The sequence below is a fragment of the Ailuropoda melanoleuca genome, chromosome 11, assembly GCF_002007445.2.
Source record: "Ailuropoda melanoleuca isolate Jingjing chromosome 11, ASM200744v2, whole genome shotgun sequence".
NCBI lineage: Eukaryota > Metazoa > Chordata > Mammalia > Carnivora > Ursidae > Ailuropoda > Ailuropoda melanoleuca.
The window spans coordinates 28,908,376-28,933,776 of record NC_048228.1 but is presented as its reverse complement, the minus strand read 5'-3'; the positions used below and the strand labels follow the sequence as shown (position 1 = coordinate 28,933,776).

Here is a 25,401-nt window from a genome sequence, read left to right as displayed (position 1 = left end):
TTTTTATAATAGTTTAAGTCTTTCATTTGACTTTCAATTCCTCTTATGCTAGCTCAATCCTCTGCACAGTTTTTTCATGATTTCATTTTTCTTTTTTATTTTTCTCCACGTTTGTGAAGTCGTTTATAATTCACATGGCACTTCCATATCCATTATCACTTGGTTCATTACTTCATTCACTCCAACTCGTACTCATATTGTAATTAAACACCCACTGCGGACTAGAAGATGGGATTTGCCCTTTTAAAGACATATTGATAGACTTAAGCTTTTAGAGCAATTTTAGATCTACAAAAAATTGAACAGAAAGTACAGAGTTCCCATCTACCTCCCGACGCCCCTCCACAGTTTTCCCTGTTATAACATCTTCTATTAGCGTGATATCGACCCGTTATTATTAACTAAAGTCTACAGTTAATTTAGGGCTCATATTTGGTATCAGATAGTTCTGTGGGTTTTGACAAATACATAATGTCACGTATCCACATCTACAATATCATACGGCATAGTTTCAATGCCCCGAAAACACTCAATGCTTTCCTATTCTTCCCCCCTGTTCTTCCACGCTCTCCTGGAATGGCTGGGGATCACTGGTGTTCTTGCTATCTCTCCATCTTTGTCTTGTCAAGAAATCCGTAGAGTTGGCATCATAGAGAACGTAAACTCTCCACATTTGTTCCTTTCAATTTGCAATCAGCATTTCAGGTTGCTTCACTTCTTTTTGTAGTTTAATAGCTCATTTATTTTTATCTCTGAATAATATTCCGTTGTTATAGATGTACTAGTTTGTTTATCCGTTCACTTACTGAAGGACATCTTGGTGGCTTCCATGTTTTGGCAATTATTAATTAATAAAGCTGCTTTAAACATTTGTGCGCAGGCTTATATGTGGACAGAAGTTTCCAACTCATTCTGGTAAAAGCCAAGAAGCATAGTCGTATTTTTTTTTATTTTGTTACTTCTTTTTTTAGTAACAAACGTAACGCCTACTTTTTTAAAAATTTCCTAATTTCATAGGACTTGCTCTTTTGCTTGCATTCATGTATCAATATTTCGATAACCAAATACGCAAGAGTTTCTAATGGCTCTTGTCTCCTCAGAAGTTCATCCACTCACTATCCAGTCCAGGACAGAGGGGGGTACACATTCAATTCACACATGCACACAATTCCTATTAAACTAAAAAAAAAAAAAAAAATCAGCCACCGCATCTATAGAGATGTACACAGCCTTGCAAAAATGCTCACCAAAAATTAAAATGGACTGATAAATGTTTTCCAATGACAACCCTCAGCCAAATCAAGTCAACGATATTTATTAAATATCTAAGTATCTACTATTACAAGTCACTGGCTGGCTGCAAACTTGATCTCTAATTTTTGCTGCTCAATGGTTTAGGAGTGTTCAGAATTCTGTCTATTTCAATGACATAGAATGCTCTCCCTAAACAGAAATTTCCATGAAAACTGAAGCAATTAGTCATAATACTAAAAGAGAGACTTCATTGCTGTCTTTTAAGTTCTCTTCTTAATCTTAGTATCTGTCTTGATTTCTCTTAAAGCCTAAGTCAACCAGGAATTCTTCCTAAGTCACAACATGGAACCTGCCTAATATATAAAAAACGCATATTTTTTTAATATGTAGAGAGAGCCACTTCTTTATTCTAACATGGCAACAAACATAAAAAATGAATAATAAGTAAAAGTCATTACTGAAAAATTCAGACCAGTTCTTTCAACTATGACTGTAATAGTCAGTGTTTCAGAACAAATTTAACACTGAATTTATTTTACCCTATACAATTTAAAAAGAACTATAAACTTATAATGAGGTCAGCATATTTTTCACATATTCTATTTAATTTAGAAGTTATTTTGTTTGTTGGTCTTCCTGTCATTTGTCAGCCCTTCACTATTACCCCATTACTCCAAATTTTGTCTCTCGCTAGCTTTCAAAATTAGGTCCATTAACTACCCAAAGAGAAACTAGATGCACTCCCTCCACCATGTTCCCATCTGCTGTGGTTTAAAAATAATGCCTGCTCAGAAAAAGATCTCTCTGTACTGACCTAGGGGCTCTCAAACTGCATGCTTCCTGAGTCTCAGTCTTTGTTACAAGTAGATCATGAATGCCATACAGGTGGGATATCAGCTCCACTGGGTCCTGAGATCCTGAAGGCCACCCAGGGCTACCAATAATTTGACATCTGCTAGCAATATCATAGTTGGGTTTGTAGAAAGCAGTCCCAGTTTCTGCCTATTGTACCTGCATCTTCAAAGCATCCCGATTTAGACAACAAATGAGGCCATCAGCCTGGTCATAAGCACTCCCTCCCTCTACCCATTCACTGTACGTATTCCCTACCATCCCTTTAAACAAACACTTCTGTTGACACCTATCCCCTTCATGCCACTGGCTATCAAAACTTCCAGAGCTCTGGGTACCAGAATTCCGCAGCTACTATTTTTCATACACACTATATTCTACGCAGGACTGTTTTTAAATATGACAGATTTGTTTTAAGAAACCTGAGTAGTTTCCCAATAAAGCATTTGTCCCAACTAAAAAATGCAATGAAAAGATCTTGCACCAGACTTAGAAGTAGGATACTCTTCTTGAAAAAAAGAATCTCAAGCCAATCACCTTCTCACTAAGAAAAGTTTGATCAATGTCCTAAAGTGAAAATAGGAATTGTTGTCGGGAATCCAAGCTTAATAGTAAAGATGAGCACCTAGAATTCAAGTCAATTTGTAAAAAGGAGAAAGTCTGGCCACAAAACACACAATTCAATTTCATTTTACAGATGACAAGGCCAAAAAAAAAAAAAAAAAATCCAGAAGCAGCAGAGTGATGAGTAAGAACAAGGCAGGAAACGCGTTTTAGGTAGCTTAATTAGGGGTCTGAGGAATGACATTCAGAAAGCGGAACGAAGTCAGGGCAACAAGCATGCATGAGGAGGTACTAGAGCGGCAGCAGCAGAGAGAGCCCGTAAGCAGAGCGGCCGCATCAGCTACCTGGCCATCCAGTATCTGTATGGAGAGCCAACAATCATTTAGAATTTCCATCAGTAAGGAGTGAAGAAATGCTTTCCCGTGACGTGTGTGATGATTGCTAAACGGTTAGTGCTGTATATAACGTGATGCTTTGTGTCAGAATGAGTCTGGCCCAGCAAAAGATAACTTGCAGAGTCATTCACCAGCTTCAACTGTGCTCAGGCTGAAACCTGATTGAAACCAGCTGAGCCCATGACATCACCACAGGCTTTTTACTATAAAAAGGGCAAGCTCTGTGAGGTCAGGAAGCAGAACTAAGCTCCGTGAACAGAAGCCAAGCTGGAAGAGGGAAGAGCCAAGTGAAGTTCAGAGGAGAGATTCATTCCAAGAAGCTGGGATGAGCAATTTCCTCAGAGACAGCTGCAGAAGAAAAAGGCACACGATGGAAATTGTCCTTCAAGAGCAAGGCGCTGCTGTCACCCAAAGACTTAAGTTATCGAAAGCAAAGCCTCAAAGGAGAAATTGATTTAAGCTATTTCAGATTTTCAATTCCTGCAACTGAAGTAAGCTGTGGCATCATCATGTCATAGTATCCATGTGGTCTCTCACTCAACATAGATTGAGTGAACACCTCCTCGGGCTCAGGCACTGTTCCAGGAATGGGGAATACCAATAGTGAATAAAGTGGACGAGAGTCACTGCCCTCATACAGCATACACTCTCAGAATAAAAACAAATATACAGCATGTCAAATTACAAGAAACACGAAGAGGAGAAGGTGGCAGGGTTGAGAGTGGTGATGTGAGCGAAGACGAATGGAGGTGGGAGAGCTGCGTGCGTGTCTGGGAGGAGGGCGTGCTGGGCAGAGCTAACAGCACACGCAGAGGCCGTGAGCTGGGAGTGTGTTTTCTGTGTCGGAGGTACAACAAGAAGGCCGGCACTGCCAGTCAGAAGGAACAAAGGGAAGCAGGAGTTTGTGAACAAGTTAATTCAGAAAGCAAGTAGACGTGTCAAGCAGGTATTTGGATCTATGAGACTAGAGGCTCTGGGAAAAGAGTCAACAGTGGACAAAAATTAGGAACCATCAGCGGACACATGACGTGCAAACGATGACCCCGCCCCACCGGTGCATATGGACGGAGAAGAGAAGAGGGACATCCCAACGGTTAGAAGTTGGACAAAGGTCAAAGAACCAGCAAAACAATACTGAGAGAGAACAGTCTAATAGGAAGCGGAAAATCAAGTTTTCCTCGAGTCTGATGCCTCGGTACGCTAGCAAAACAAAGTGCTCTGTGGGAGATGGGGTGATGAACTGCGTAAAGCTGCTGTCCTGTCAAGTCAGAAGGGCCTACCGTTGGCCTTGACAACATGGAGGTTAGGAGAAACCTAGCAGAACAAGATCGGGTTCTGAGCACAGCGAGAGGAAAAGCATTTGAGAGGGACCCAGAACACAGGAAGAGACAACCTTCTGAAGACAGTGAATGTGCACAACTCTTTGAGAGGTTCTGCTAGTAGCTGGGTAAGAACGTGGGCTCAGGGGATCGTGTGTTATTTTAGGATCAAAAAATTATAGCATGCTTTTCTGCTAATGGGAATGATCCAGTAGGGAGGGAAAACGATGATGCAGAGGAGAAAGGGACATGCTGGGGGCAATGTCCCCAAAGAGGCAAAGGGGGATGGGATCTAGTGAGGGAGACTTGGCTCTTTCCTGATCTCAGTGAAACTGATCATGTGCAGGTTTCAGGGTTATTTAGTTTGTTCAGATTTTTTTTTTTTAATGAAATTATGTTGGCTATGAATGAGGTTGGGTCAAAAAGAGCTCGCCACGACTGTCTGAAATTCTTGTGTGATCTAGGCTCTACCCAGCTGGGTTTTAAATGAATCAAACGTAATAACCAGAATGTGGTGAAACACACTGTCCAACTCAGATAGGAAAACCAACTACTGTTTGTCTTTAAATTTCTTTTCCTTTTTTCTTCTTTTTATGTACTAAAATAATCATCTTTGACACAATTAGTGAAAATGCTTGACTTACTATAACCAAGGCAGGCTTGTTAGTTATCAAGAGTGTCTCTTCCTGTACTAGGTTCCCAAATGACAAATAACAAACCAGGAGCCGGGAACCACAGAAGAATTTGCATTCAATATACTCAGATCTTAGCCTGTAAGTACATCCTCACGGAGCCTTCCATCTCTACAACAACTGATATTTAACTGATAGCCCTCACTCCCCTATCTTTTCCTGGGAAAAGCTACTCCAGATAAGAGGAATATATTAAAGAATAGTTTAAAAGTGGTTGGCAGTTATTCCATTCGAGCATAGATAATTCCGCTACCAATATACTTTAGATCTGACTTAACTAAAACCTATTTTGAGTGAGGGTGTTTTTGACAGTCTGAGCACTGATAGCCAGTTCACACCCAAGTGGTGGCAGCAAAGCCAGTGCGAGGAGGTGGTAGAAAAAACAGCCGCTTTTCTATCCCATCTGTGAAATTCAGAAGACGGTAAAGGAGATAAGAATGGGAGAAACGGAACTGACAGGCCTCAGCGGAGATCAAGAGGATTTAAATCTCCGAGCTATGCATCTAGAGCTCTTCCTAGATGATGGCTTCAAGTTGATATAAACACATGGAAAATCAGGCCCTGAACTCCCACTGCCCTGGTGTCTGTGGTAGGTACGTAGCATATTCTCTGTGAGTAGACTGACCTCTGGGCTTCGAATGCTGCCTCCCAGGTGAAGCTGACGTTTGACACACCTCCTCCATTAAACCTCATTTCTTCTCTGCTCTACTCATCTGTTAATCTTGTATCCCAAATAATTCTACTGTCAAGAGATGTCCCCTGGCTGCCGTTAGCATAATTTAATACAATAGATGCAGGTACTCAGCGTCTTAGCAGTTTCACTTCCTGGGCCTGGGGGGGGGTGCAGGGGGCAAAGCAAGGCTCTCGCCCCCCTCACTACAGAAATATGGCTAGTACACACAGGGGACAATCTCCTCCCAGGGAAGTCCTCAACACACATATCATGGGCTTTTAAACAACTATTCCAACTCGAACTTGCAAAAAATCAGCAGTCATCGTTAACCTTTTCTTTCTAGTTGTTCTTAATTTACCTGCGACAAATAATATTTGGTTCAAATATATTAAGTAAGAAGAGGTGATTTTACAAGTTCACATGACACAAACATCACATTTTAATCAAAACTTTCTTCGTGCTTCAAAAAAACTAAGAAGGAAAACCATGAAAATTCAAAATGTGCATGACTCTGTTTACTCACTAAACTTTTACGTAATGTAAAAATTACCATTTTACCAAAAAATAATGTACAGGAAAGACCCGAATTTCAGCAAGATGGTTTTCCAATAGTTGGTTTTACTGTTTAACTGTTCAACAGCATAGGTTCAGATGAAAGTAAGCATCTGGCCCTAGTGTGGCAACTAATTTTGTAACTTGAGGGAACAATCCTAAGCCTTGGTTTCCTCATCTAGGAAAAAAAAAAGCATTGACTCCTATGACTCAGATTGTTGCCTTTAGCTGTAATATCCATGATTTTCTTCCACATGATGTTACAAATTATTAGTCTCTCAGGTTAGTAAAGTTTTATCAACATATAGCAGAACTATTTTAATTTGCCATAAAAAGGGAAATAGGTGCAACACAAGTGAATTAACAAAATTAAAGTATTTTGAATTTAGAAAAATCAGTGTTTGCATGGAGAAAAGGTTTAAGTAATGTCGTAGACAATTCTGGAGATTGCTGCCTGGAAAACACTTCCTCCTCCCCTGAGAACTGTCACCAGCACTCCCCTAAGAACGCTGTCATTCTGTAACCCAACCCACAGTTGATTTGGGGGTCGATGCCAGACCCAAGCTGAGACAATCAGGTTGTCACTCTCTAGAAGTTGTCCTTTTGATCTTATAAACACAGGCTGGGAGCCAATAGTACCTGAGTCGTGGTCACTGTAACTCTAACGAGTCCACCACCCCTGCTTCTAAAGATCCCAAAGCAGTCCCTGGTCCCTAGGGCCACCCTGGCTTTTTACTTTGAGCAAGACTGATGGCTTCATTATTCCCAGGATTCCTATAAATACTGAAAAAATTTAAATCTAAATTAATTAACACTAAGTGAAATTTAAAATCCAGTTCCTCAGTTTGAGTAGTCCTATTTCTAGTGCTCACTCGTCATGGATGTCTATTGGCTACCACATGGGACAGCCCAGATTGAGAGTACATTTCCAACATCAAAGAAAGTTCTGTTGAATAATGCTGCCCTAGACACTTCTGACAAACTTCCTCCTTGCTTAAGCTTCTGGGATCAGGATTGTGTGTGTGTGTGTGTGTGTGTGTGTGTGTGTGTGTGTGTTGTTCATTTGTTTCATACGTGCACGGAGTAGATAGAGTCTTAATGGGAGGTTAACAGGAGGCATAACGTTAACTTCTCGGAAATCCCATTAGGGACTTCTGGGTACTCTCAAGGGTTCTAAGTCTTGGAGTTAATGTCCCTTCAAAACTTAAAGTTTACTCACATCACTCCTGGACACCTCCTGGGTCATAGAATCACAGAATTTAAGAACTTAGGAAAACTTTATCGAACACCTAATAATCTCATGATTACCCAAGTAACCAGGCATGAAGTTGAAATATTTATTTACCCACCAGCCTGTTACTACACCAACTGCTTCCAACTCTTCCCCACATCTCTCTCTCTCTCTTTTTTTTTTTCAGTTATTTTGTAAGGTACTTTCACCATGGTTACCATTGTTTTCAGTGTCATAGTTCCCCATATCTGAAAGGCACAGAAAACATTCTGTACTTTCAAATCGGGGAGCAAATACACTTTTATTGTAATTTTTTTATTTTTCACTAGAACCTTTATGTTCAAATCTGCCACATGATTAGTCATCTGTACAGACTGGAATCTGGATAGCTAGAGATGTTTTTATTCCATTGCTTTTAAACAAATAGTAACCAAACATCATTTAAAACATGTGGATTAAAATGTCATACCTATGCGTCAATAGATTTAAACTCACTACAGCAAGTTCTCTTAGTATCTTCATAAAGCAATGTGTTATCTTTAACTAAAAAAAAAAAAAAAAGATTACAACAAATCTAAATACTAACAACAAAGAGAGATTCTAACCCTCTGTCATATGCACTGTCTCACACCTAACTGGTGAAATCTGACTGTCCGCCTAGCAAAGAATTTACATGTTGTTTTCAGGTAAACATAGAATTCAATATTCATGCAATATTAATTTTGACATAAAGAATTTTTTTAGCTTTTAAAACTTTTTATTTTGGAAAGGAATTATTTTTAAACAATCCTTATACTGTATCGCTTCTTTAAAGTCAAATGCCATCAAGGGTTAGAGCAGTTTATGACCACCCAACCATCCCTTCCATTAAAGATAAACAACTTATATCTTTTCCGCTACGCAGATTTGCATCTAATGTGACTGGTTTGTAACGAATGGAGTAAAATGGTGATGACTCCTGCATATAATAAATCATTACAGACCCATATTTTTTATGTCTTTTCCTTAAGTGTAAATGAGCAAAGATTGCCCCCTGTTCCTATTGCATCACATAAACCAGTGTTCTAAAACTTCTGAAATAATGATATACATTTCAAAGAATTAACCAAGTCTATTTCCTTTTCTCTTCCCTTTCAAACACTGTGTTCGTACACACACAAACACACATATATATACACATATATGTATATACAGATACATATAGATATAAACATACACACATTTCACAAAGTTTTCTAACACACAGGGTGTTGGCCATTCCTATCTTGAGGAAACACCTCTCCCAAGATTACCAAGCATGACCCACAAAGTCAACAAAGGGAGCCCTGCACTTAGTGGCTGCGGCTTTGAAGCATGCCATTAATCACTGGCGGTGTGAATCATCAAAAAGCAGTCCAGAGAACACAGACCAAGAGCTTGTACTCTTTCAACAAAGGTTTTTTAGCCGATAAATTACACAACAAAAACAAAGCAAAACAGCATAAACTCCAACCCTCAATTGTATGGTTAAAATATCTATTCTTTAGGAAAAAGCCAATAAATAGGTCTTAAAGCAACTGAGCACAAATGCCAACCACAATCTTGTCATAGCTTTCACCCAGACACCTGACTCCTTTGAAACATTTGCGCACACCATGGAGGGGATCACAAACTAGTTAAGTCATAAGGCACCTGAAGATATTTACTATCCCAATATGTTACCAAGAAGATAGAAAATTCATAATGTCATATGAATGAAAGTTATGGAGTTGATTATTTTAATAAAAGTCAAACCACTGATTAAAAAACACAAACTTCCTTAAACAGTGGAAAGGGCTGTATAACCAAACTCACAGGATTTGTGAGCCCTATCCTCATTTCGAAATGGAACTCTAAATACTCTTACAGGCTGCTCTGTATGTCAGAATTTTACCAAAGGTTCATTTTAACCATGACTCCAATACTGATTGGTTACACTAAAGCTATAAAAAAAATTAAGTGCATCAGCACTTAAAAATTCAGCATCAGGGGGCGCCTGGGTGGCACAGTCATTGAGCATCTGCCTTCGCCTCAGGGCGTGATCCCAGCATTCTGGGATCAAGCCCCACATCAGGCTTCTCCTCTGGGAGCCTGCTTCTTCCTCTCCCACCCCCTGCTTGTGTTCCCTCTTTCGCTGGCTGTCTCTCTCTGTCAAATAAATAAATAAAATCTTAAAAAAAAAAAAAATTCAGCATCAGCAGCCCCAGCTGGATGAAAGGCCATCTAGGGAGAACTTGGAAGAACCTGGTCTTTTAACAAGGTTTGAGTAAGTGGGTCAGCTGTCACCTGTGACCGACCGGGTTCAGCCTCTCTAAGGAGACTGCATTAGCTGCGGCAGCCCAGGATCAATTCTGGCAGCTGAAAAAGTTGTTAGTAATTTCTTTTCTAGTTGAAAGTATATATATTTTTTCCAGGAGATTTTAGGTTATACACATGAGGAAAAAATTGTGTGTGTGTGTATAATATTAACATATCTTTTCTCCTAAAGTAAGGGGGGAAAGTGCTTTAAAGGCTATGTTCACTAAACAATGTTTGAAGATTAAACAAAAAGATGATTCTCAAATCTGTATTTCATTTCTCAAACCGAGCAATTGCGGGGGGAAAAGAATAGCTAATAGTAGAAATACCTTAGCTAATTTATCTTGTTTTAACGAAGTTTAAAATTTTGGGGATAGCCATAAGCTTTGTATCTTCTGATTCTTTCAAACACATTTAAATACACTTAAGGATTAGAAACACAACTGAAAAGTCACACTCATTTATCTAAATCCCTTTTAACATATATATTTAGGAGTGTAACACCAAAAGAAATAGAAGAGTCTTTGGAAAGAACTGACGTTGACCTTTTCATGACAGAGATCTTGTTTTGAAAATATTCTGCACAGAAACACAAGGTTCTGATCAAAACAGGGGCAAATCACTTTAATTTTCTTAGACACACGGTCTAGCTTTCAGCACTGCAGCATGAAGCTCAGATGCCCTGGGCAGCCTTCCACTGAAGTGCGTAGTCTTCTGTTTAAAGGACCCACATCACCCTACATACAGGGCAAGAAGGGTGTGCACCTTTTCAATGAGACATGCACAGAATTTTTTTTTTAACCTTTCAAGATCTATGCATCATGTGACATAAAAAAGGAAACATAATAGTAGCTAGTTGTCTATTAACTAGCCTCCCTTATTAATGAATGTGGAGAAAATGCCTAAATGTCTTTTCAGTAAATTTGTCCAAAGACAAACCTTAAAAAGGTATTTTGCTAATCAATGGTTGTACCTTAAGCTCTATGCAATCTCAAAAAATGCAAATGAAATCAACAGTTTCCAACAACCCAGTTCCTGCTGCCTTATACTGTTTTTTCCCTCCTTGCCCAGACTGTTGAAGTCAGACAGGTGGAGGTCACCTTCAAGAAAGCCCTTTGCCCTGCCAGGTTAAAGTCATGCCAGCAACCAAAGTAGAATCTGATATAAAAATAGGAGCCTAAGGAATCCAGGGAAAGCAAAGCACATCATAAGGCCAACAGTCACATGACTGCCAACAATGCAAAGGAGGTGACAGAAGCCTAAGGCTGTATCTAAACGAGCAATAGAACCAACCACTCCTGCCACAGTAATCAGTTAAATTAACAAATAATTAAGTGAATCGATCAATTAATTAACAAAATGGCCAGGTGTTAGGCTGAAAAACTGAAGTAAGTGGATTATTTGGTGTTGCAGAGTCACAGGTAAAAGACGTTAATCTTCTACTTTCTTACACGTCTTAGTTTATACATGAAGGCCATAGATTTCACTGAGCTAAAACAATGGCTACCCCCTCCCCGGCAAAAAGATTGCTAAATATGAAAATAATAACAATACAGGATATGAAACATGAAATTACTCTTATGTCATTTCAATTTTCAGGAACCCTAAGGTCAAACAAATTCATAGATAACAATAATTTTCAAAAAGGAAGAAGAAGGAGGAGGAGGAGGAGGAGAAGATTGATATCAAAATAGTGCTACCCAAAGCAGAAATAAAGTTAAGGGGTTTACAGGAGTTGAAAGCATGCTCATTACAAAGGCATGATAATGTCTGGGAGGTAGTAAAAATATGATCTGTATATTTAAAAAAATAAAGGAAGCAGCTGTCTAAACATTTTCGCTTTTTTCCAAAAAATGTTTATGCACTGGTCTGAGGATAGAAATAATCCAAGTTGAGGCAATGTTTTAAACTATTAGAATACACACACACGCGTGCACACACACACACACACACACACACACAGTGGAGTACCTTGTGTCCCTTCCTCCTTCCCCTTTTTGATTTGAGGCATTTCCTCTCAACTTGGCTATGAAAAGGAAATCCTGAAAATGAGGGTCACCAACAATTATCTGTCACTCCAACTGTACACAATTAAAGAAAAAAAAAGCTCTTTCTTTATGGTTAATTACAAAAAAATGACATGGGAATGCTATCTTTTATAAACCACCATTACGAAGTTCATGCCAACCTGATTTTATATTAAAAGTATATGTATATTAAAATATACTTATAAAGTAAAAGTATACCAAAATAGCTCCAAGCTAAAATATGCATTTTTATTTTGCATATTTGCTTCATCTTCATATATCAGAATACCTTTTGGTTGCATAATTATAATCATGGTTCCCTTATAATTTTCCATTCTGCATTTTCACTTAACATTTCATCATAACATTTCCATATGCCTCCCATATTTCCAGTTATGACTTCATTAGGAATTCCATAATATTCCAAAAATTTAATAAGCTATTTATCACTTCCTTGCTTATTTCTACCCTGCCTTCTTACGGAATGGGCTTCCGAGTAATCACGCTCATTTTGAGTGGACAATTATGATTTCTATTATTCTTTGGGTGGACACTTAAGGTGTTCCTAATTTTTTTCCTTCCACTTTAACTAAACCTGCAATGAGCAACTTCGTATAATACAGCTCCCTTTCTCAGTTGAATTATTTCTTTAGAATGAGTCAAGGGTTGTAAATAATTTTCTTAGTAACTATAATGCCTCATAGCTTTATAAAGTGTTAAGACCCATCTATAATATTAGGAGTGGTAGAGTAAAAACAAAATATCCAGTAATTATTTTAAGTATTAAAACTACTCTGGGGTCAATTTTCTAAATGCTCTTAAATTTTTCTTTTAGTTTTTAGAATTAAATAAATAATGCACGCTTCTAGGTAAACTTCAAGCAACTCCTTTAGGAGTTTACATCATTAATGAGGTAAGCACTATTAACAATTTGGCACATATCTTTTCACACTTTTTCTTTTGTATATATAAGCAGCATGTATACATGTAGGATTTCTAAACCTTTCTTTCATTTTACAACACAAAATCTCTCCCTATCTTCAAAAATGAGCTTATAATATGAGCTCATAAATGACTGCTCTGAAGTCATGATATGACTTCTGTTATATGATTTTGTCTCATTCATATATCACCTGGTTCCAGTTATACATTTAGAAACATCACAAGCACTGTACCAATTTTTGGTTAATAGCCACTCATGAACCTAAAACAGAAGATAATCCTCAAATTACTTTAAACACTGGTGTGTGTGTGTTTGCATGTGTGTGTGTGTGTCAGAGTTACCTTCCTAATTATATTTAAGACCACTACCAAAATGGGCTTGCATGCCCTAATAAAATGTTTATTATCATGGTGCTAGGGTGGTACAAGGAAGTGTGTGGAAGGAAGCTAGTCTGGCATCAGAAATGTGTCACCCACATGTGGATAACTAAGACCATATAACACAAAAATTTTACTATGTGAGATAAAAACAAAGTGACCTGGAGTTTCAAAAGAAATGAGTGACACTGAGTTGAAAGTTGACAAAAGTCCATGAGACCTGCCAGGAAGAAGCTGGCAAAAATCTTGAAATAGTGATTTCTCTAAAGGGTGCAACTGTATCCCTTATTTGATTAAACCATATGACAGCCTCTGTAAGGAGCATCATGTTTTTTATATCTATATGGATTTGACTCTTTCTGGAATGTCCATGGAAGTCCCCTGCCTCTCCTGTTATCAGCTATACGATCAAGGCAGAATTGCCAGCCAAATTAAACCAGGCTTCCTGCATTTGCTTTCCCATAGATAGATTTTATTTTTAACAATCCTTATCACTACCTGGTATTGTCTTGTGTACTTACTTATTTTAATATATATCCTCCTCCACAAGAACGTAGGCTTAAGAAAGTAAGGGCATTGTCTCTCCATCCTTTCATTCATGTCAACGAATATTAATTGAATCCTACATGTTCTGGACAAAGGGGATAGAGTAGTGACCAAAAGAGGCAAAAATATGTGCCCTGGTGAAGCATACATTCCAACAAGGAGAGGTAAACAGTCCACTACAGAGTAAGAGATATATTGTATTAGAAGGTAACGTGCGTTGTGGAGAAGAACAAAACAAGGAACACAGAGAGTACCAGGGTGAGAGCAGAAGCGTGTAGCTGCAATTTAAACACCATCCCCAGCACCAAAAAGAACATGCAGCCAGTCCATAAAAACTGGTTCATGGGATAAGACCGGACTGGCGACAGCCAAACAGCATATCCCAATTCCCTGGAAACAGTGATCGGTTTTGATGTGCAACTAACAAGATCACGGTCAGACGCAAGAGACATTAGAGCAAGAGCAAGCAAGACCATTAGATCTGGTGTTGCCTTAGAAGGTCTGGCGCTACTGCAGCCATTTTGCCGTCATAAAAATAAAACCACGGAGGTAGGAAGGCAGAGCCCAAGGCAGCAAAACGGCCAGCACTGGTTACAGCATTTGATTAGTTCACACGATAGCTGAAGATCTGCAGGCCATTCAGTTACGGAGGGCAGTAAGAGCCTCTGTAGCCACTCAATCAGCATCCTATGTGCGGCAAAATAATTCCCGCTTTGCTTTCACGAACAGCAGTTTTCTTACGGACCATTTCCTCATTTGAAAAGTCCAAATTTCTGATGTGGTGATGTTGAATCCACTCTGAGCTGGGCTTCCTATTACTTGCAATCTCATGAGTATGTATTGACACGCTTTCCACTGTATTGCATCAATCTAACCCAAATTACCTTTCCCAGAACTTCACGTTCATCAGTATGACTTGGTTTGGATTTGGAATATTCCTTCTACTTTCCATTCCCAGCCTCAACTCTCCATCAGTCCACAGCCATACCCTACTTCCTCATCTCTTTCACAAAGCGTCACCCATTAATCCATTCATTACTCATTCAGTCATTATATCTAACCTACGTTTAGCAGGCACTGACAGGCACTGGAATAAGAAGACTAAGGCACAGTCCTTGTTCTCAAGGACATCTCAAAAAGGAAGGGAAATATTTGAGTAACAGCTGCAAAAGCCACTGCAGACGAATGGGTGCTTGACCCAAATGATGTGCAGGAGACAATGGCAGTGTGAAGGGTGAGGAGATCAAATATTTATTTTGGATGGTCCACAACTTCTCTCACCTCCTCAGAGCCCATTGACGGTATCAACTTATTCTCCTTTCTACACACAGCCCCCAACGTGGCAGTCCTCTCTTCTCTAAAAGGTCCTTGAGGCCAGACACTCTGTCCGATCCTTCTTTTCTATCTTCCCAACTTTCCAGCATAGAATACAGAATAAATAAATCTCTAATAAGTGTTTATTAATTCAAATGTGGGTGTTCTGCACTCAAAGTTTTGCAAAGGACCCTAGATGCTATATCTAGCCCTAGTTAAGTTTCATCACTTTTTGACAGACTACTAATTTCCTCTTACCTGTTTTGACACCTGGAAGCTTATCTGAATTGCTCATCCTACCCTCCACCAGTACAGGTGAAGCCTCTTCCCATGGCATCTCCACGTGGCTTCTAAATCAGCCTCCTCTTCGTGGGTTCAAGTAACTTCCTGCTTTGCTTTTGCTAACAGGAGTTCTCTCAGGAGCCAGGGAGATAATTACTTCAGAGCATTTCGCTTTTGAGCACTGTACACAGGAGCCACTCTACTGTGGCAATGAATTAAAGAATTTTTACTGCCACAGTACTCCTTCATCAGGCTGTACTCAATTTAGAAAGAAAAAAAAAAATTAAAGAATGATGAACTAAGTGGAACTAAGTACAGCTTTTAGTACTTACAATAGAGCAAACAACAATTAACCAAAAAATGAGGGGTGGGGGAAGGGGAGGGCACAGCATGTTCCTGAACAAAATTTTATGCATTCTTAAGAGCTGATATGATTCAAAGGGGAAAAGAAAATGTTTTTCTCATATGGGGAAGAGTGAGTCTGGTTTATACTGGAGTGTTTTTCCATATGATAATCTCATGTATCAGATCATAAAATTTAAATATTTTAAAAATCCTTTTCTAAATCTATGTGGTCATTTTTAGGCTCCCATTTATACGTTTAATAAATCAACTTGCTAGCCGGACTGCCCAAATCACATCCACCATTTCAAAACGTTTTATTAAAATGTAGGTACTAGAGTCTGTTAGTGCTATCATTAAAACGCATTATAGGTGCAGTAGGCTAGGGGAGGCTGGTCTAGAAACAAAATCCACGCTTATAATGCGGCCTATGGACAAGTGTGTTCTGAAGCTCACGAGTAGGAGAGAGTAAGCAGCACAGAAAATATATTCTTGACTTTTCTCCATTCTAATCCCACTAGCCTTTTGTCTTTTCCTCCCTTACATCCTGGCTCCACCCACAGGGATATTACAATCCTCCTTTTCCACCTTCCCATGCTTCCCCTTTTCCATGAGACAATTTTAGCAGCTACTGCCTGCCCAGAGCCTAGTACAAGGGAGGGGACAAGCTCAGGAACCCTTCATTCTTCAGACCTCCAAGGGATACCAACCAGCCCAGCGTGGCTATGTCCTCTTAAGAAAGGAAGAAGGGGTGTCACTTTCTCTGTGAAGTACCTACTCCAGTACATTCCATCATATCTTTCCAGAGTTAGAAGATGCCCCTGTTCCCAGCTACATGTCTGCTAGCACAGAGTGCGAGAGCCGAGCCGTGTGCAGAGGTCCACGCCCTCCTTCCTACCCCCACCGCAACACGTCATCAGGCGACCTTGAGCAAGTCACTTCTACTTCCTGGGTCGCAGATGATCCTCGTGTTCGGTAGGCGCTTTGCTGTTCAATATTTTTGTTTTCATTTTTACAGACTCCTTTTTTGCTTTTATTACTCATCTGTTTTAGTCTCTCTTCTGCTCCAGGAGGGCAGGGATGATGTCTGTATCCTCACACACTAGCACTGGACCTGGCAGGAACCTAGGAGGCATTCTGTTAGCACAAGGAGAATGAACGGAATAGATAAAAAGTCGTTCAACCTTTTAAAAGCAAGCCTACTAAAGCAATAGGGAAAAAACAATGATCGGCTTTTTCTGTTCAGCAGTCACTATGTTACCGCTGGGATGTCAGCACCTTTGAGCCTCCACGCGTTATGGGGTAGAGGAGTGCAATGGTTCTCAAAGAGGGAGTGGCACGGGGATAGGAGAAGGTCATAACCACATCCTTCAAAAAGTACTTTGAAAAAGTGAGTGAGCTTATAAAAAGTACCATATCAGAGTGGGTTTCTAAGCATTCTTTTTTTGAGCAAGACATCTCCTCAAGTAATTCTGAAGCACCGATGACTAACAGTGCATCACCTTGGTGAAGAACCAACAACTCAGATGAACGGAAGACCCCTTCCAGCTTCAGCAGTATGCAATTTTATTTATTTTTTTTTAATTTTTTTTAAAGATTTTATTTATTTGACAGAGATAGAGACAGCTAGCGAGAGAGGGAACACAAGCAGGGGGAGTGGGAGAGGAAGAAGCAGGCTCATAGCGGAGGAGCCTGATGTGGGGCTCGATCCCAGAACGCCAGGATCACGCCCTGAGCCGAAGGCAGACGCTTAACCGCTGTGCCACCCAGGCACCCCAGCAATATGTAATTTTAAAACACAAACGCATTTTTACCAAATCTCTATTTATAATTTTTTCCAGGTATACTTCAGTATTATAATTTTATATCCACACATTAACCAGATGCTATAATTTTATTCCCTACACATAGCTAATTAGTGATCTATTTTGTTGAGGGCTAAATTTTAGTCTCTAACACTACTACATTCTAGGAGTATTTTTTGTGAGTTTTAATAATTAAAAAAATAAATACATCTTATATGGCAAGGAAGAGAAAGAGAAACTATCCCTTCCATCTAGAGTAGGGTTTCTAAACCGCAGCGCTATCAACATTTTGGGCGGGACGATTCTTTGCTGTGGGAAATTGTCCTGTGCATTAGAGGACATTTAGTAGCATCCCTGACCTCTGCTCACTAGATACCAGTGCCTGATACCTACCCCTAGTTATGACAGTAAAAAATGTCTCCAGACATTGCCAACATCCCCTACCCCCTAAACCCTTGTCACATTGGGAACTACTAGGGGAATAACATTAAAATAAAATTATCTAGAATCTCAGAATACAAAACATCCATTATACACAAGGTAGGGCTATGGTACCAACAGGCAATTACTTAAGGGAAAGAGCAACTTCTCTGAAAGAACACTTGCTCATTTGTTAGTAGCATAAGACCTTTATGAATAATGAGACATGAGTTTTATCAAAATAGGCATCTATTTTCTAATTTGTACATAAAGCATACACAGGTGAAAAACCTCAAACGTGAGCACATGTACATTCTACAACTATTAAGGAATCCTAAATAACATTTCTTGAACATTGCTGGAACTTTCCTTTTGGAAAATGGGACACCCTCACTCAAAATCTCATTGCAGATCTCATGATGTAAGGCCACATCTAATATATAATAAAAAAAAAAATGGAGATTTGGCAATTCTCTTGATATGCTTACTTTGCTTCAGACTTTTCTCTTTGGGATCTATTTACAGCTTTTTGCTGTCAAATATGAATAAAATTTAACCAAATAATTAGCAAATCTACAATGACTGTTTGCCAGTGACAGTAGGCATTAGCTCCTGTAATGATTTATGATGTTTACACCTTACACTCTTAACTGGTTCTGAATTCCAGAAGAGAGTATAAAAAGAAAACATCTGGGGGCGCCTGGGTGGCACAGCGGTTAAGCATCTGCCTTCGGCTCAGGGCGTGATCCCGGCGTTCTGGGATTGAGCCCCGCATCAGGCTCCTCTGCTAGGAGCCTGCTTCTTCCTCTCCCACTCCCCCTGCTTGTGTTCCCTCTCTCACTGGCTGTCTCTATCTCTGTCAAATAAATAAATAAAATCTTTAAAAAAAAAAAAAAGAAAACATCTGAATTCTTCAGGTTTCACACTGGACAGTGTGATCTTTCACTTGGCTGGACCAGACCCAACACCTTATGAACATTAGATAAACGTTTTGCAATTGTAAGTCTTCAAGAAAGGTTTCTTGTCCTTGAGTTTTCCTTGTAACAGATTTTAAAACAGGCAAAGTTTTTATTTTTTTTTAATTTTCTTAAGGAATATTCTATGTCTTTCAAGAAAACGTGTCATGTGGAGAGATGCACTGGACACGTAACCTTAAAAAAATAAAATTATACATTTTAAAGATATATTTACATAGTAGCATGAGAAGAATTTCCAACCTTGTTAAAGTGTGGGTAATTTATTCAAATAAAATTCAACAGATTCCAATTAAAGTACCTTTAAATAATTTTTAATTCTATTTGCGTCTCATTCACAGTGTAAAAAAAAGTTAACTGCTACCTACAGACTAGTATGTTTGTTTCTACAATTAAATATAGGTATTATAGATATGCAGATTTTTATGTTTATTATTCATAGAGTCTAACATAGTCCACGTTTCTCCAAGTGCCTGTTTTTGTTTATTTTACTGCTCCTTCATAGCTGTATGAAAAAGCTAAGGAGGAATAAAAAGAATAAAAATAAAATGAATAATTTTCATTACAATCTAGGTTTTGATAAACTGGTTCTTTTTTTTTTTTTAAGGTAACCTCCTCAAAAATAATCAGGAGGTAATTAGGAGAACACATTCATTTGCTCTCTAAAGTTAAGAGTCCTACATGTTCCCATTTTCCCATTGATTCTGGTGACTATGTCGTTTTACTTAAGGGTTTTAACAAGAGGCTTATTTTTCTGAGGGTTTCAAACAGATTACTCTGTTGCTCTTTCCCACAACTTTTTTTTAAAATAAGGGACCGTTTTTCTTAAGATTATTTATTATTGCAAATATATGCAAAAATTTCCATTTATGGAAATTTCTATAACACAAATCTGCAGCCAAGCCACCGTAGAAATGTTCTAAGCTTAAATAAGAATACTTGAAATTAGAATATATTTAGGGGCGCCTGGGTGGCACAGTGGTTAAGCGTCTGCCTTCGGCTCAGGGCATGATCCCGGCGTTATGGGATCGAGCCCCACATCAGGCTCCTCTGCTATGAGCCTGCTTCTTCCTCTCCCACTCCCCCTGCTTGTGTTCCCCCTCTCACTGGCTGTCTCTATCTCTGACAAATAAATAAATAAAATCTTAAAAAAAAAAAAAGAAATTAGAATATATTTAAAACACTGAGAGCTTCCTTAGAAAAATTTTAATATTTGCACATTTGGAAACAAACCCTTCTGGGAACTTACAAAGTTCATACCAAAATATCACTGGTTCAGAGGTGACAGCAAATAAGATACGCAATGACAAAAAAGGAAATATTTATACATCTCTGCCTTCCTCATTTTCTCTTATCTGTTGTTTTTAAAGAAGTTTGGTTGCCGTCAGCCAATGATTACTGGCAAGTGACAAGTTCCTTGATCCTCCTTAATCTTCTCTGAACTATTTCTTTTAGAGCTGCAATGGGATTTACTCCAGATCATAAGCAGTATCTATTTTCACACAGTGCCTAACACAGAGTCAGTTGAAGAGTAACTATAAGTTTCCATTTCCAAATGAAGAACCTAAGGCATGGAGCAAAACTCATCGTCATCACACTCATTTGCCACGTCCTAACTAATTACTATATGGACATCAGGAATTGGCTACATAATACAAATCTTACTGCTTAACTTAACCAGGATAGCATCAGCAGGTCGATACAAGGTGACTAAAGCTGGACCAAGGTCTTTTAGAACCATACAGGTTGACTCTGCAGAGAGTGTCCTGGTAAATTACCTGTTGCCAGGAACCCACCCTGGAAAAGAGTCAGTCATGACAGCCCCCACGTACATAGCCAGATGTTAGTGGAAAACTCAAAATACAACATACCGTAACAGAGACTCCTACCGTTTTCTCCCCTTGTTGTTCCGTGCAGGAATATTGGTCTTGGCAATGAGGATCCCCTCCCCTAAATCTCAGATACTGAAGGTCTATGGCATACTGTTTTAGTCATTTTTAAATAAAACCATGAAGGCAGTTTTGTTTGATTGGTTTTTCATGCCTTATCATAATGTTTTGATTATAGCTCCTTTTGTTTGAATAGTTCAGCTGTTTTTACTTTTATCTCCACCACTTGAGGAGTAAAAGCACACTGCTGGTGCAAAGCGATTGGACCAGGAATTAGAAAACCTGCTCTTAAAGGGACTGGCTCTGCCCAGACGTCACTGTGGGCCAGGGCAAATCCCTGCTGGGCTTTCTCAGCAGGAATAGGCCAACTCTTATGAGTGACTCCAGAGGCTCCTCTCAGTCCCAAAAATCTAGTATTTCCCCTACAAGTCTTGGCACCAGCACAAGCTAGTTGATCTCACAGCTCCTTCTATGCGGCCTTCACAGGACACTGCTCCCCTCTCCCCCAGACAGATTCAAGAGTCCCTAAGGTGCAACCCAAAGTCTCATATTCACTTCTAAACCAGACTTGAGGCAAAGAAACCTTCATTTGTTGTCACCTAAAAACTGGCTGCCAATACCTAGACCTACAAAGGATCTTTTACTGTTTTTTAATAAATTTTACACACCAGATTTTTCTAATTTTGTCCTCTATATCTCTGAAATACTAGAAAACAGAGGCTTACTTTTTTTTTTATCTTAATACCCCATTGCAACAAACACATAGCAAGCATCAATAAATGATACTAGGTAAATGATATATAATTTCTATTACAAAATGTCTAACTTATTTTCATCATAAACATGAGGAGGTAGAGAAACATTTATACTACTATCTCTCATTATCATCAAGGACTGGCAGCCTGCCCATTCCTCCAGCTACTTTAAAAGGCATTCTTGCAACACACTTTTATTGAATACCCAGTTCTAACCCTGGCACTAGGTTTGTAAAGTTGATTAAATGGTCTTTGCCCTCCAGGAACATAGTCTACTAAGGAGGAAGAAAAAAGGTAAACTAAGAGACAAGTAATAGACTAACACACCAACTGCTCTTTCAGAGAGACAAATAATTTGGGTCATAAGGACAAATAATTTAAAATACTATCAGCTTTATTTAGCAGAGACAAACTAATAAAATTAGTGCACATACATATTAAATAAACATTTCAAGCTGTCAAGTCAAACTACCCATAAAAACACTTTGTATCCAGAAGATGTGAATCATAATAACATTATAAAACATGTTTAGTCAGAAAACCTGTTTGAATAAAAGATTGGCAAAGTCACACATCTTGGCTTAGGTTTTCCTCACACATAAAAGAACAAAGATCAGATCGAAACCGTAAGCTGTGATGACAATCTACTAGGGAAAAGGCATTAGGGTTACCATAGTTTTTAAGTTAATATTTTAAATCACTTTATACCACAAAAGATAGTATTTCATGCAAAGGTCTTAAATATTATCCCAGACTATACTGTGTATCTACTTCCACAAAAGCAGTGCATCTTTGAAAAATTCTAAGTTCTCTCCACACCAAGAATATCATTGTTTCTATCACTATTCATGGATAATTTGGTGGTAAAAGGAGAGAGAAAATAAGGGAGAAAAAAGCATTAAACTAAAAAAGTATCTCAATCTTAGCAAATAATTTAAGATACAGGATTTTACTTCAAACCACTTCAAAGTTCCTTAACAGAAGCCACCATCATTCATGACAAATAGACTCATCTAAAAGGCCAACACAGTAAACAAATTTATATACATTCTTATCTATAAATTAACATATATACATACATTTATATATAAAATTTCTCTACCTTATATGAGTATACATACACACACTAATAACATATATAGCAAGCATTCATATCTTCAAATGTCCAAAATTTATTGAGTCTACAAAACTCAACTCATTTAATATCGAAAACCTGAAACACTGATTCTTACATATTAGGCCCTCCCTGCTCACATATTTCCAATGAAATTAGTGTGTGAGTCATCTAATTCTCTTGATCATTCTTTGCCCAAGTAATGCAGTAACCATGCTCACTTCTAGGAGAAGTAATCCGGCTTACATTTGTAAAGATTGGTTTACATATTTTTAAAATTACCTTTTACTTTTGTGCATACTTAATGATATGGTGCTTACTCCAAATAGCAAGTTATTTTAAAATATGTATATAAAATTCATATATATTTTTAAATCACACATGAACTCAGAGGAAACCACCAAATAATGGCCCAATTGAAATAAAACACTCAAATAAGTAAACATTACCTATAAGTTTTCTACAACAATTAGTCCATTTAATATAGTTTCTCGAAGATCCTAAGGAAATCTTGGTTTCAAAGGGGGAAAAAAAAGTAAAATTGAAAGCAAAGCTACCCAGCTTCCAACAGGGTACACTAGGTAAATCTCTTACCTAGATTTCTTGATAATACTCGTTCTATGCATTATAATGAGGAAACATTAAGTAAAATGTACAAATGCTAAAGAAAAAGTCCTAGACTGAGAGTAAAGAGATGACTTTATGGATTCGTACATGCCAGAAAGAGTTCCCAGCATGTTGCTCAGAGGATGTCCCCACTCTGTTCCAGGTGTGCAATCACAGATAAGGCATTCACCTCAGTACGATCATCTTTAAAAATGTCGTGGCAGGCTCAATCTTTGAGGTCCCTTCCGGCTCTAACACCATGAGAAGACCAGGCCGCAGTGGCATATTATCGTGAGCATCTTAATATCACATAATCCCATAGCAAGGACAAACTCTTCTAAGTTAGCTTACTGCCAGAGAGTCCTAAGTAATTCTTGGTCTATAACGTCCGCTTGCTGGAACAGCACCCACTAAGAAGACACCTAACAGAATGTGCCATCTCCAAGTCTGTCATTACCATACGTTTTTACACTGAGCTCCAAATAACCTAAAAGTACCAATTCTCAATATTATCATTCCCTTTTGACAAAAGGAGAAACTGAGTCTGAGCCATGGTGATAATCTAGCCCTACCTCAGCAAGGCAAAGCCTGACATGACGCATCAAACTTTCCTGGCTCTCAACCTCTACCTTTTAGGAGTAATGCAGTACGATCTTCCTGAGTCATTCTTTTTTTTTTTTTTAAAGATTTATTTATTTAATCACTTTTGAGAGAGAGAGAGAATGAGAGAAGGGCGCCTGTGCAGGAGCAGGGGCTTGGGGCAGGGGGAGAAGCAGACTCCCCACCAAGCAGGGAGCCCGAGGCCATGATGCAGGACTCCATCCCAGGACCCTGGGATCATGACCTGAGCCTAAGGGACGTGAGCTGAAGGCAGACACTTAACCAACCCAGCCACCGGAGCTCCCTTCTTGAGTCATTCCAAAGGAATCAAGTTGAAAAGTTTAAGGCAAATTTATGTCTCACTTAAAACTTGGGAGTGGCCATTAATTTATTTCAAATGCTTTTAACATTACAAATACAGGATACTTGTATTTCTTTTACCTCCGCCTCTAGTAATCTCACAGTTAAGGACCCCTTCCCAGCCAGGGAAATAGCCATATTTTGACTACGTATACACAAAGACATACAAATGTATGCATTTTATACGATATTTTTAATTAACAAAAAATGATATAAAATACATGATCATATATTTACACATACATACATATATGCAATTTCCTTTATTACCTTAAAAAAGATCATGCACATTTTCCCAAGAATACAGCTATCTACCATTTGTTTTTAATATAGCTGAGTTATATTCTATAGTTTGAACATATTATATATGATTCAAAAAGTTTTCACTGATTTTTTAATTGCTAAAAATATTTTTAACAATTAACCTAGATAAACAACATACAGGTTATCAACAATAAACACCATATACTTTGTCCCTATGTATTGGTATTTCCTGAAGGATGGATTCCTAGAAGAATAGGATCAGTGAGACAAATAATAAACGTATTTTAGGTGTTAAAAATTCACAGTCTTGGGGCGCCTGGGTGGCACAGCGGTTAAGCATCTGCCTTCGGCTCAGGGCGTGATCCCGGCGTTATGGGATCGCCCCACATCAGGCTCCTCTGCTATGAGCCTGTTTCTTCCTCTCCCACTCCCCCTGCTTGTGTTCCCTCTCTCTCTGGCTGTTTCTATCTCTGTCAAATAAATAAATAAAATCTTTAAAAAAAAGAAAAAAAAAATTCACAGTCTTATCAACAGGATATAAAACTGTCAATTACCCCATATCCTTATTGGCATTAGGTATTCTAAGTCTGTTTAAGTTAACCAATCTAATGGGATAAAAATAACGTCTTATTGTTTTCGGTTGTATTATCCTGAGGGGTCATGAGGTCGAGCACGTTTATAAATCTTCACTGGCCATATCTGCATGTTGCTTATTGTTCACACCCTCTCTGAACTGTTTTGTTTTTCTTTGGATTAAGGTGCTAAAACCCTTTGCATAATAACTATTAATTTTCTACCATTTTTTTGCAGATTTTTTCTGCCTTTGTTCACGGTGACTTTGCAAATGAGAATGTTCTACTTTTTATGTAACCAAATCTGTCAATCTTTGCTTTTTGGATCAAAGGTTGTTAGCAAGCTTAAGAAGACCATCTGCA

The 25,401-nt window shown here is 38.5% G+C and overlaps 1 protein-coding gene and 1 long non-coding RNA gene across 6 annotated transcripts in view; one reads left to right on the top strand and one right to left on the bottom strand.

The window, feature by feature from the left end:
* PPP3CA (protein phosphatase 3 catalytic subunit alpha) overlaps positions 1-25,401 on the bottom strand; it is a 306,406-nt gene that overhangs the window by 240,951 nt on the left and 40,054 nt on the right. The gene's annotated exons all lie outside the window — the stretch shown is intronic.
* LOC117804400 lies at positions 3,082-25,401 on the top strand. Its single transcript, XR_004628782.1, has 3 exons — positions 3,082-4,512; positions 16,486-16,654; positions 25,277-25,401. It is a non-coding gene; the product is annotated as an uncharacterized LOC117804400 (long non-coding RNA).